The sequence below is a fragment of the Trematomus bernacchii genome, unplaced genomic scaffold (genome assembly GCF_902827165.1).
Source record: "Trematomus bernacchii unplaced genomic scaffold, fTreBer1.1, whole genome shotgun sequence".
NCBI classification, from domain to species: Eukaryota; Metazoa; Chordata; class Actinopteri; order Perciformes; family Nototheniidae; genus Trematomus; species Trematomus bernacchii.
In genome coordinates, this window is record NW_022987686.1 from 2607264 (window position 1) to 2619521 (window position 12258).

Sequence of the window (12258 nt, forward strand, 5' to 3'; positions counted from 1 at the left end):
GTCATAATAAGGCAGTTGACTTTCCGATCTGCTGGAGAAACATTCACAACTGATTTGCAGAATAGATTCATCTGCAGCGTTTAAAGCACGAGCCTCACTAATAGAGACAACAGTAAGTCGATAGGGTGAAGCCGAGCGAAATCTAAGCATCCTAATTAACTGGAAATGTTTTACTAAATGTATTAGTATTTCCTGCAATAAGCCATCTTTTAATTTGTAGATTAAATCTCCTCTAAACAAACACATTTGGTGACATAGTCAAATTACTATATCCTGTGTTATGAGATAAAATGTATCTTAAAACTTAAATAATAATGATAAGTTTCAGATATATTTAACATTGAAGTGTTGGTGCTTCTTATACTGGATAGAAGATGCTGGATTGTTCATTGTTTTATGATTGGATGGTGTTTGTTGGTGCAAATTAAAAACCACAATTACAAAAGTCAATGGCAAATAAATAAATGTACATCATTTATTTGCTTGTTTTTTGCAGCTTAACCCTATTTACCAACGACAATTTTCTTCGTTCCGCTCCTTGACGGTGATTTTGTTCAGGTAATTTATTAATGTTATTCAAATGTACTGCAATCTAAATATATTGTACTGTGAATTCATGAAAATAATATTTTTAACATAATTGTAATAATTATAATTTATTTATAATGATTAAGAATATACATTTCTCTTCAATTCTATTTGCAGTAATGGATCAATCTTCAACACCATGAATCTTAAATTTGCATCCACATCAGTTCCTAGTGGCAGTCAGATTGGAAACATTTTGGCTGATGCAGCTTCAAGCATCACAGCCTTCAACATTGAACCTGCCTCCATTTTTTTGGATGGCGCACGTAAGTTATTTGAAATACTACCTTACCAAAAAAACACAACCTAAAAGAGATACTTCAAGTAATATATTTTGTTTTTCTTTTGTCATCATTTACAGAAGTTTCAAATGGAGTAAGCCACAAGATGAGTCTCATCACTGCATCCTTCCTTGTGCTGCTGTCATGGCTACTGTCAAGCTTTCAATAGTGCAGGGCTCATGTCTGTTAAGTGAAATACAATTACAGAAAGCCTTACATAACTGTATTGTATATCAGACGCATCACATATAACAACATTTTAACTTATTGTGCAGATATAATTTACAGATATAACATTAAAATTGAACACAGTGCCTTGTATTATTATCCAGTAACTTTTCTTATTTCTATCTTTTTATATTATCATACATAAGTTATGTGTATTCTGTGAGCTTACCTGTATTTTTGTAAAAAACAAGGTCTTCTTGATGATCGGAACACAAAAGATATGTTATGTTTTTAGCATCCGAAGATAAAAACAAGGTGTATCTCAATAAGTTGAAAATGCTTCCATTAAAGGCACTGAAGATAAGTACAAACAATCAAACACTGTCTTATTGTTTCTAAAAACCTTTTCTTCCAATCTGTTATTCTCAATATGGTTATATATAAGTTATTCAGGATTTTCCAGAAATAAAATGGCTGCATGTCGATTCACAATGGCCCTGGTTTAAATGAATAAAGAAATAGTCTCAGCTGTCAGCTTGTTGTGTGCATTAACTAAAGTGACAATCATTTTGGAAAGACAAGTTGTTTATGTGCAGGCAGAAATGTCAAATGAATCGATAAACTAACTGACAGGGAATGGATCATTGCTTTAATGTATTATTATTATTAACCATATTTTTTTATATATATAAATATCCATATTTATTTGGGATATATATTATATTTTTATAATCTAAAATGGTGGGCCACAGTCATTTTACCAAACTTCTCTGTGATGTCAATAAAGTATTTTTATTTATGATAATGGATTATATTTGTTAAAGGAAACACTTCATCATAATCACTAGCTTACAATATAAATCACTTATCTATTTATTTTCTTAGGGATAATCAGATGATGACTTTGTTGGATAATTTTTTAGGTGTCATTGAAGCTACAGATACACAACAGGTGTAAGTATTCAGACAAGTCTTAGATACCACTGCCAAACAGGTTGGCTAAAATTGGATTAAATGCTCACAATGCTTCTTTCTATGTTGCTGATTGAAAAGGACAACACATAGTCTAATTGCCTTTGTATTCTAGTACTCAAGAGGACAGCAAAAGAATCACAGGAGGATTGTGACCAAACACACTCAAATTCAATCATTGCTGGTTTTGTTCTTTTGGACTGTAAAGTATTTTCCAAATATAAGACTATATCCAACTAGTCCTTTGTCAAATTACATTTATTGGGCTACATTTACATTTATTTTGATATGATTTATTAATTTGACTTAACCAACTGGCACACTTAAACTAACTATAATCTGCAGTAGTGGATTGTGAAAGCGTCATGCAGCAGCAGACCAAAAAAGGGAGTATACAATGACAGTGTTAAGAGATGATTAATAGATGTCTTTCTGACTTCACATTGTTGTTGGGCCATATAGATGCAGAAATATCTCAATAAGGTGTCATATTGTAATTATTGTCTTTTATTGTGATTGTAGTAATGTGTTTTATTACATGTACAGCACTTTGGCTCGACCAAAAATCGCTTTTAAATGTGCTTTATAAATAAAACTTGATTTGATTTGATATCTGATTCATGTCATTACTCAAAAAGCCCTCCATTAAGGTGATAATAGACAAGGAGTGCCTACATTAAGTTAAGTGTAAATACTTAGCTTAATTAAGTAAATACTAAATACACTCCTGTGCAAAATGCCTGCAAATCCACAATAAAGTTATTGGGAACTGTAGTTCAGTAACATTGTCTAACTTAAAAGACTCTTATGCTACAGTAAGAGTCAGAGGATCATCAGCATGTCAGCAGGCTTCCAAATTTGATTGTTACCAAAATAGTTGTTCGGTTATTTGAGTTTGGATCAAAAGGATTGGACCGACTGACAGTACAATATTGACATCCTTATAAGATTGTGACTTCTTAAAACAATACTTATATTCCTTTATTAATTTACTGTAACTTTTTTCTCATATATGATATTGGTATTGTTAAAAGCTTACTCAGTATTTTAATACATTCAAGCTTTTAGAAGGGAAGCATATACAGGTATTTGTTTAACCAGGGTAATAGACATACATTTTTATCCTGTATAGCTCCAAGTGGTCTGGGTGTAAACTGATGATGCTTGTAATCATCCTAATAATTCCCATGGTCATTTAAGCTCTATTTTACATGAACCGTACCTTTTTTATTGATGTATGTACTTAGCATATTGTAATGTTTGTATGCCTTTACACAATGGAAGCAGAAAGTCATGTTAATACATTGAGACACAAGTGACATTTCTGTATCTTAAAACTTGATGTAGATATAGCCTGTGACATAATGTCAAACAGACTTGATAGCCATATTATTAAGGGGGGCTTTAGAGTGTGTACACATGAGCATAAATCCTAATTCAGTCCAAGTTATATGTAAGTATACACAACACAATGTTTCTCTCCAATACGTTTCCAAACCATTTTGAATAACATTTGCTGCGCATGCTTGGTTTTTCAATAATTTACTAACAAAAGTATGTAGCTACGGAAAAAATGTAGGTAAAGACAAAATTAATGAGCACTACTTTAATGATTTTTTGAACAGATGTAAGAATACTTTTTCCCAAGAAACTTCAGAAGAAATATATTTTTGTAAGCCCTTCATCATTGATCTTATTGTAAAACTGGCACCAGGGTTTTTCATCAAAAAAGGAAACGTTTTACTTTTAGTTTCGGCACCACTGATACATATTAACATAATATTTATATATCTATTTTTACAGCAAGTCCAGTCCCAGCTACAACTCCCCACACCTACAACTGCTAACCTAAAACAGCAGGAACCTACAACTGCTAAACCTAAAACGGCAGCACCTACTACTATAGCCCTTATAACAAAAGGGTGACTTTCAGATCTGTCCTAGACACATTTACCAATGACTTGATGAATCCATCTGCTGCTTATAAAGCTCGGGCTACAATGATAAAGGATCAGGTACGTCTTTTTTAGTCCACCCACTCAAAACATGTGAATTCTACTCCACAGTTACCACACTATGATTAGGAATTATTAATTGATGAAAGACCAACAAAGATCAAGTCAAATAAATAAGTAAAAAGCTCTAAATCCAATGCAAAGGTTTATGTGAAAAAATATATGTTTTAGTTTTGTGTTTCTACAGCTTACACTGTTTTCAAAAGGGTATTCCCTTCGTCCTTCAAATCACAGATGTTGTTTCATTCAGGTAATTTTTTAAGACTATTAAAGTGTTATAATAAAGAGTAGGATCCTAAATCTGATATTTCAAACAATATTTGTTTTCTCTTTCTGCAGTAACGGATCAATCATCAACGTCATTGATGTTTTGTTGGTAAGCACATCTGCTCCTAATAGCACTCAGATTGCGAACACTTTGATCAACGCAGCTTCAACAGTCGTTGGATTCGACATTGAAGGCAGCTCCATTGGCGTAAATGGCATATGTAAGTAAATATATAAATGTTGATTTAATGTTTTGTTTATTTTTTTTCTCATTTACAGCTTCCAGTGGGAGTAAGACACAAGATCAGTCTTGTCACCGCATCCTGCCTCTGTCTGTTGTCAATGGATACTATCAAACCAGCAATAGCATTAGGGCTGTTTTTACAATTTTAATTTTAATCACAACATGACTTCCATCACTGGAATGATTTTTTTTAAATGTATGGTGAAATACTCTGTTGGTTCAAAAGGATTCATGATGTCTTCAGTCTTGTTCAGCTTCAGATGAACTTGATATAAAATGTGACTTTGAGTAACGCGTCCATTCAATCATCATTAGACCAATAAGGCCAGACATGTAACATTACCCCAGGAATGTAAAAAGAATTGCACTAATAATGTACAAATTAATCTTGCTTCACTGATCAGTTTGCTATAAGAATTTTAATTTTTTATAGTAACTAATGCTATCTTATTTAAGTTTAGAAAACATTTCATAGATTAAAATGAAGAAACACATCACTCAATCGTCTAATCCATTTAAATGTATAAATGATGTATAATAATGTATAAATACAGCCTAATATCACAAATCAGCTTCAGGGGGCTTTACAAATCTTTACAGCCTATATGAAACCCTCTGTTCGTAGAACCCTACAGAAAATAACTAACCCAAACTCAACAAATAAACGAAGGACAAATAGAAGAAACCTCAGGAAAAGGCTATGGAGGGATCCCTCTCCAAGAACAGAAAAAAAACAACCCTAAACCAATGCAGAGCTTTATAATCATTGTACACAAATACATGTCTAAACAATTCAATGTCAATCTTTTTATTTATGAAATATATTTTTGTAAAATGTCTTGTTTTGTATATATTCTGTCCGAAGATTTACAGAATACAAAATCTCTAAAAGAAGTGTATTTGTCTTTTGTGTGTTATTTATCGATTTTCATAGGTAGTGTATAAGTGTATGTTATCAGGTTTAATGTCAGGACCCATAAAGCACCAGTGATGTTTAGGAACAATCAATGTGATTTTCTATGATTACATTTCACAAAAGCACCTTACAATATGCCTTCTCAGCCTTTGTAGTGCCAGTGAATCAGAACCTGTTAAGCCCGTTGCCCCCGCCGGCCGGCAACATCTTGCAAGAAACAGCGTCTGAGGGCTTCTTAACATTTAACAAACTATGAACGTGTTAACGGGAAGAAACTCAAGAGAGTACTAGTAGTGCATAGTTCATTTTGAATATTAAATTAGTATTTATTAAAACACTTTCCAGACAGACATTTTTTGAAATACATCATTCCTTGAGTAACTTATTATAGCCCATAGTCAGAGTAACCACCAGCATCAACCATTGTCAGAGTACATTTTCGGTAATGCCTTTGTTTAAAAAAATATATCATTTTATTGGCAGTTATCTTGCCAAAGATTTAAAGCATTTACCCAATTTTTGCAAAGCTCTCCACTTAAAATCATCTCAGAGGCTTGAACAGACTTTATGGGAGCAAAGAACAACTCTAATAAAACCACAACTTCAGACTGACTAGCACATGAAGCTGAATCCAGGCCAGCAGCACACAGTAAGCAACAGCACCACATCAGAAACTACAAACATGGCTAACAGGCAGTAAACAGTAGCGTCACACAGAGAGAAGGGGGTGTGCATTTCATACTCACCCTGTCTGTTGAGTGTCACATATGCATGCAATGCATACAGAGTTAAGGCTGTTACGACAGTGTTGCGACATGCTTTACGGCATGGGAAGGACTGCTTTACTACAGAGTAAGCCCGCCAGTTGTTATGTTTCTGCCTACTGTAATGTCTTGACTTACTGCTGAATAAACCTGAGTCATAAAAGATACTCGACCCTCGAACATTCTACATGGTGTCAGAAGTGACCGGTGAGTCACAGGAAATAAATAAAACAAAGTCAAGAAATATAGACGGCGGAATGGCCAAGTTTAATCCCCCAGCGAAACATTTCTTTGATAAGCCGACTGAATGGCCAGAATGGAGGCAACGCTTTGAGCGGTACAGACTCGCTACTAAACTCGACAAAGATGACGGGAGAGTGCATGTGAGCTGCCTGATTTATGCCATGGGCAACGAGGCAGAAAACATATTTAAGTCGTTCACTTTTGCCAAAGAAGATGATGGCGATGACTTTGCCGTTGTGGTGGGAAAGTTCAACGAGTACTTTTTCCCGAGGAGGAACGTTATCCACGAGAGGGCATGTTTCCACCAGCGGGTCCAGCGGCCAGAGGAGAAGGCAGAGGGTTTCATCCGAGCCCTGTATGATCTATCAGAACACTGTAGCCTCGTCTCAATACCCCCTCCTCGACTCCTCCTTTCCCTCACTCGCGTCCCTTCCTTGCGTCTTAGCTCCGCCTCCGTAAGATGCGAGCGAGAGACACGAGGAGGTGACGCGAGGACAGAGGAGTCCTCAGGTATTAATTGGGATGTCCTCGTTCCACTCAAACGTCACTCTTAAACGACGTCTGTTAATGATGACATGTGCACAGCTGTATCCCCTCTCATTGGGTTTAAAACTGAATAACCCTTTAGAAACCGGCCCATTTATTGTTAAATATGTATTTAAATAATGAATCTTTCTCTTTTTAGTCAAGGAATTCAATCTATGATGGTTGGTCCTGCTTTGTGTTCCGTTTTTGGTGTAAAATGTACATTTCAATAAAATTATAATTATAATAATGTGAAAGCCTTTACTCTGAAAATGTGTGTCCTGTAGATCCCCACATTCACCACAAACCCACATTCAGGACTGTGCATTTTAAATAATTTAACTCCTGAATATCTTAACAAAAACAATACAAATAATTGTTATTTATCAAGATCTAGCCATTTATGAAATAGCTTTCTTAATAGCTATGTTTTAGTGACGTTCAAGATCATTAAACATGACTTAAATTGTTAGCCTAACCCTAAGAAATGAATTGCACATAATAATTCCCACGGAGCTGTGAGCACTTATACATTTATGTGACGCTTTTCCACTCATTCTTCAGTTCTCCGTTTCCCTGTGTTGAAATCGACCAGCTGTGAAGGTGGGGGCGGGGCTTTTATACGCGAGTAGTGAAAACACTTCCGCGTAGTCTGCTCTCGTGTATCCTCCCTTTCGTCTCCCTCCCGCACCCCTCCTCCCTCACCCCTCCTCGACTCCTCCGTGTGCATTTCAGCTATTGGGACGTCCTTCAAAATGGCGTGTCTTGATCGATTTCCGGATCAAGTCCCGGAGGAGGGGAAGAATAGAGTCGAGGAAGGGTATTGAGATGAGGCTTGTGAGTTTGGCGCAAGCCGAGATGAGAATATCCGCGACCGAATTGTCATCGGGATACGAGACAGAGAGCTCTCGCGCAGGCTGCAGCTAACGGCGGACCTAACACTAGCACTGACGATACGGACCGTCAGGCAGTCAGAGGAGGTCGCAGCACAAGTCAGTCTGCAGGAAGACACAGTGGGATCAGTTCAGGAGGTGAGAGGTGAGAGAGGAAAAAAATAACAAATGGAAACCTCAACAACATCAAGGCAAGTCAAAAGACAGAAAATGGGGGGGAGGTGAAAGGAAATGTGGTAAATGTGGGAAATCACAGCATTGCAAGGAAGAAGGGTGTCCTGCAGGCAAGCTAAAGCTACATGCCACAAGTGCAATAAAATAGGACATTGGGCCAGAGTGTGCCGAAACAGCAATCGATCAGTGAATGAGGGTCACAGGGATTGTACAGGCTGAGCAGGCCCCTTATTTCTTAGGCTCAGTGTGCAGTGCAGAGGAGAAAGAGCAGGGGACAGTACAGCTCCAGGTGGATTCTACTCCAATGGAATTTAAAATTGACACAGGAGCTGAATGTCAGCGTCTTATGTGAGGACTCCACCAAAAACACTGGAAACCAGCTGACATCCCATTAGACAGCCCAGGAGGTGAACTGTTGTGTCTGGGACGCTTTAATGCTACGGTTAGTTACAAGGGAAAGAACTACCTATTTGAAGCATATGTAGTCCGTGGCCAGAGTCTCAATAACCTACTCAGCCGGGATATGTCAGTGGAGATGAATCTGGTAAGGCGTGTTGATGAAGTGAAATTCACTACCAGTGAACACCTTCAAGCCCATGGTGAGCACGACACACTAAAAACTGAACCCGTTTAAAATCCAATTAAAGGATGGGGCTCAACCAATATGCAGTGCATACAACACGTCGTGTGCCCTTCCCAATGTTACAGATGGTAAAGAGGAACTGCAGAAGATGGAGAAGAACGGTGTCATCGAGAAGGGTGACACAGCCAACTGAATGGTGTGCTCCTATGGGGCCAGTTCTAAAGAAAACCACAGGCAAAGCCAGGATCTGTGTGGACCTGAAAAGGCTAAATGAGTCAGTAAAAAGAGAGCGCTACATCTTACCTACCTCTGATGAAATAAACTGCCAAGCTAAGTGGGTGCAATGTGTTTCCCTCTCACGACACTGCAAGTGGGTTTTGGCAAATCCCACTGCACCCAGTCAGCTGTAAAATTATCAACTTCTTTATAACACCGTTTGGCAGGCTACTGCTTCAAAAGGTTACTTTCGGGATCTCCAGTGCGCCTGAGATATTCCAGCGGAAAATGCTAGAGACTCTGCAGGGGCTGGAAGGCGTTGAAGTCTTCATGGACGATATCCTGGTCTATGGGACATCGACAGAACAGCACAACACAACGCCAGACTCGAGAAGGTAAAAACGTCCATGAGCTGAAAAGAGTCCTGGGCATGGTGAACTACCTGGGTAGGTATGTTCCAAACCTTTCCACAATAGGTCAACCACTGTACGAGCTTCTGAAGAGCAGGAATATCTGGACCTGGGGTCACTCACAACAGTCAGCTTTTGAGAACATTAAGAAGATGCTGACCACGGCACCTGTTCTTGTCTTCTATGATGTAGCTAAAGCCACAGCTGTGTCTGCTGATGCCAGTAGCTATGGCCTGGGGGGGGGGGTCCTCCTCCAGCTCCATGAAGAGGAGCGGAGGCCAGTAGCCTACTGTTTGAGGCGTCTCACAGAAGCGGAGACACGCTACACCCAGATAGAAAAGAGTGCTTGGCTAGCGTATGGCCTGTGAGAAGTTCGACAAGTATCAATGTGGCTTGGATCAGTTCAGGCTGGAGACCGACCACAAGCCATTAGTGCCACTGATCAACAAACAAAGCCTAGACAACGTCCCCTTGAGATGTCAGCGTCTACTAATGAGGCTCATGAGGTACAAACCTTTAGCAGAGCATGTGCCTGGGAAGACCCTTGTTGTCGCCCACACACTGTCCCGAAGCCCACACAATACAAAGGAAGAGACTGATACTCAAGAAGATGTGGCATGCTATGTAGCCACAGTGATACAGGGCATCCCAGCATCTCCAACGAGAATGGAGAATATCAGAAAAGAGACAGCAGCCGACAGTGAGCTTCAGGCTGTCATCAAGCTGATTAGGACAGGATGGCCTGAATACAGTAGTAATGTTCCACTGAACATCAGGGACTACACCAAAGTGAGAAATGAGCTATCGGAAGCTGATGGCTTATTCATACGAGGAAACAGGATCGTGGTTCCGGGGTCACTGAGAGCAGACATTTTGCAGAAAATACATGAGGGACACCAGGGGCTCTCAAAATGCAGAGAAAGGGTGAATGCATCAGTTTCAGGGCGGGGGAGCCTCGCTGCGGGGAAGCAGTGTGTGTGGACCTGTCAGCGCAACTTACATGATGCCGAATTTAACAAACAAATTTAAATAATTTGTTTAAACGGCATAATAATAAGGACGATCGTCCGTTCTGTGATTCTCCAGAACACACATGTTATGATATTAGGGTCATGTCGAGTGAGATGAGATCGCTACCGAGAGAGAGAGGGGGTGTGGCGTGTGCATGTGTGGTGTGGTGGTAGAGCGAGAGTGAGCGAGCGTGTGTATGTTTCTGGAAGTGAAACGAGGCAGCAGAAAAACAGAGGTCTGTGATGTATTTTGAGAAACAGAAGAACAACTAAATAAATGCAACGGCCTCCCAAGAAGAGCTCGCCTCTCTCCAGTCATTTAAGCAAAAGTGGGTTATTGAACCTGAAGCTTGTTGCTTCTGCCGCCCTTGGAGCCGACAGAGATCATCCCCCCTGTTTCCTCGACTATACGGTCTGGGAGCCGACAGGAAAGTTCAACACACAGATGGCCAGTCCACCCCTTTGTAGCATATTATTTCGATGAGAGATGAGCAGATCGCAAAACTGTGGCGTTTGTACAGCTCCTTATGGGTACTGCAATTTGTGAAGTGCTTTCCTCTGTAGTTAAACGATCAGCACTGCACCACGGAGGAAAGCGGCAGAAAGTCCCCGGAGTTAAAGAGAGCGGGGCTGCATTGCGAGCATGGCTTCCTTCTGCAGGTAACGGGGGGACGCACTCTGGCGGCGGTCTCGTTTAAATATTTTGCACACTTATTCCACTTATTCCTAGTGTGCCACTGGTTACGGTGCTGCGTGCAAATGGTGGCCCGCGTGCCAGGGGTTGCCAACCCCTGCTGTAGACATTAAGAACATTGTCAACATATGCAAGAGCTGCCAGGAGCAGAAGCGGGCTCAACAAAAGGAGCCGCTTATTTCCATACCGCTGCCTGATCGTCCGTGGAAAATAATCACTCTCGACCTCTGCGAACATAACAAGCACAACTACCTTGTGATTTCAGATTACTATTCACGGTATCTGGAAATACTACAACTACCATCTACGACCAGTGCCCTTGTCATCCAGAGACTTAAAACGACCTTTGCTAGGTTCGGAATTCCTGAAGAGGTGGTGAGTGACAATGGTCCCCAATTCTCCAGTGCAGAATTCCGGGAGCTGGCACAGCGGCGGCTGGACTTCAGACACATCACGTCTAGTCCTCACCATCCTCAAGGAAACGGTCATGCAGAAAGAGCGGTACAGACTGCTAAGAGAATCCTTCGCCAGGAAGATCAGCTGATAGCCCTTATGTGCTATAGATCCACTCCCTGTACTACCACAGGAGTCAGTCCATCAGAACTGCTAATGGGGAGAAAGATCAGAACGACGCTCCCGACACCCGAGAAAAATCTACGGCCTAAATGGCCTAACAGACAGATTGTCAAACAAAAGGACACGAGTGAGAAAGCAAAACAAGCCTTTTATTACAACCGACGACATGGTGCCAGGCATCTACCAGCTCTACAGCCAGGAGACACAGTCTACATCAAGCTCGACAACGAGAAGTCCTGGAAGACACCAGCAATCGTCTCAAAATATTGTGTTACTCACTGAGGTCTTACCTCATTAACACACAAGGAGGTGCAGTGCTGCGGCGGAACCAACTTCATCTCCGGGCAGAACCAACTTCCCGACCTGCACAGCACATCCCACTAACACCAGCAGAGAGTGCTGTGGCGATTTCCCAGCCTGTAAGCGCCAACACACCAGAGACTGTTACCCTGAAACCAAGGCTGCGTTTCACTTCTCTTATTTTTCATTTCCTCGCTCCTCGGTCTCGGTCTCACCGGAAGTTGATTTGTCTGCGCCATCTTGAGTAGCGTCCCAATGGCCTTATTTTTGCCGGAGGAGCGAGGAGCGAGGAGCGAGGAGCGATAACGGAGGAGCGAGGAGCGATAACGGAGGAGCTATAATCGAGGAACCACCAGACCATCCTTCGATGAAATCCTCAGACACTCGCCCCGCCCCCTTACTGTGTATCGCTCACTGAT

General features: G+C 40.5%; 1 long non-coding RNA gene across 1 annotated transcript; it reads left to right on the forward strand.

Moving 5' to 3' along the window:
* Window positions 1–1569, forward strand: LOC117488130. The gene is made up of 4 exons (XR_004556501.1): window positions 1–112; window positions 497–558; window positions 706–854; window positions 950–1569. It is a non-coding gene; the product is annotated as an uncharacterized LOC117488130 (long non-coding RNA).
* The last annotated feature ends 10689 nt before the right edge of the window (window positions 1570–12258 follow it).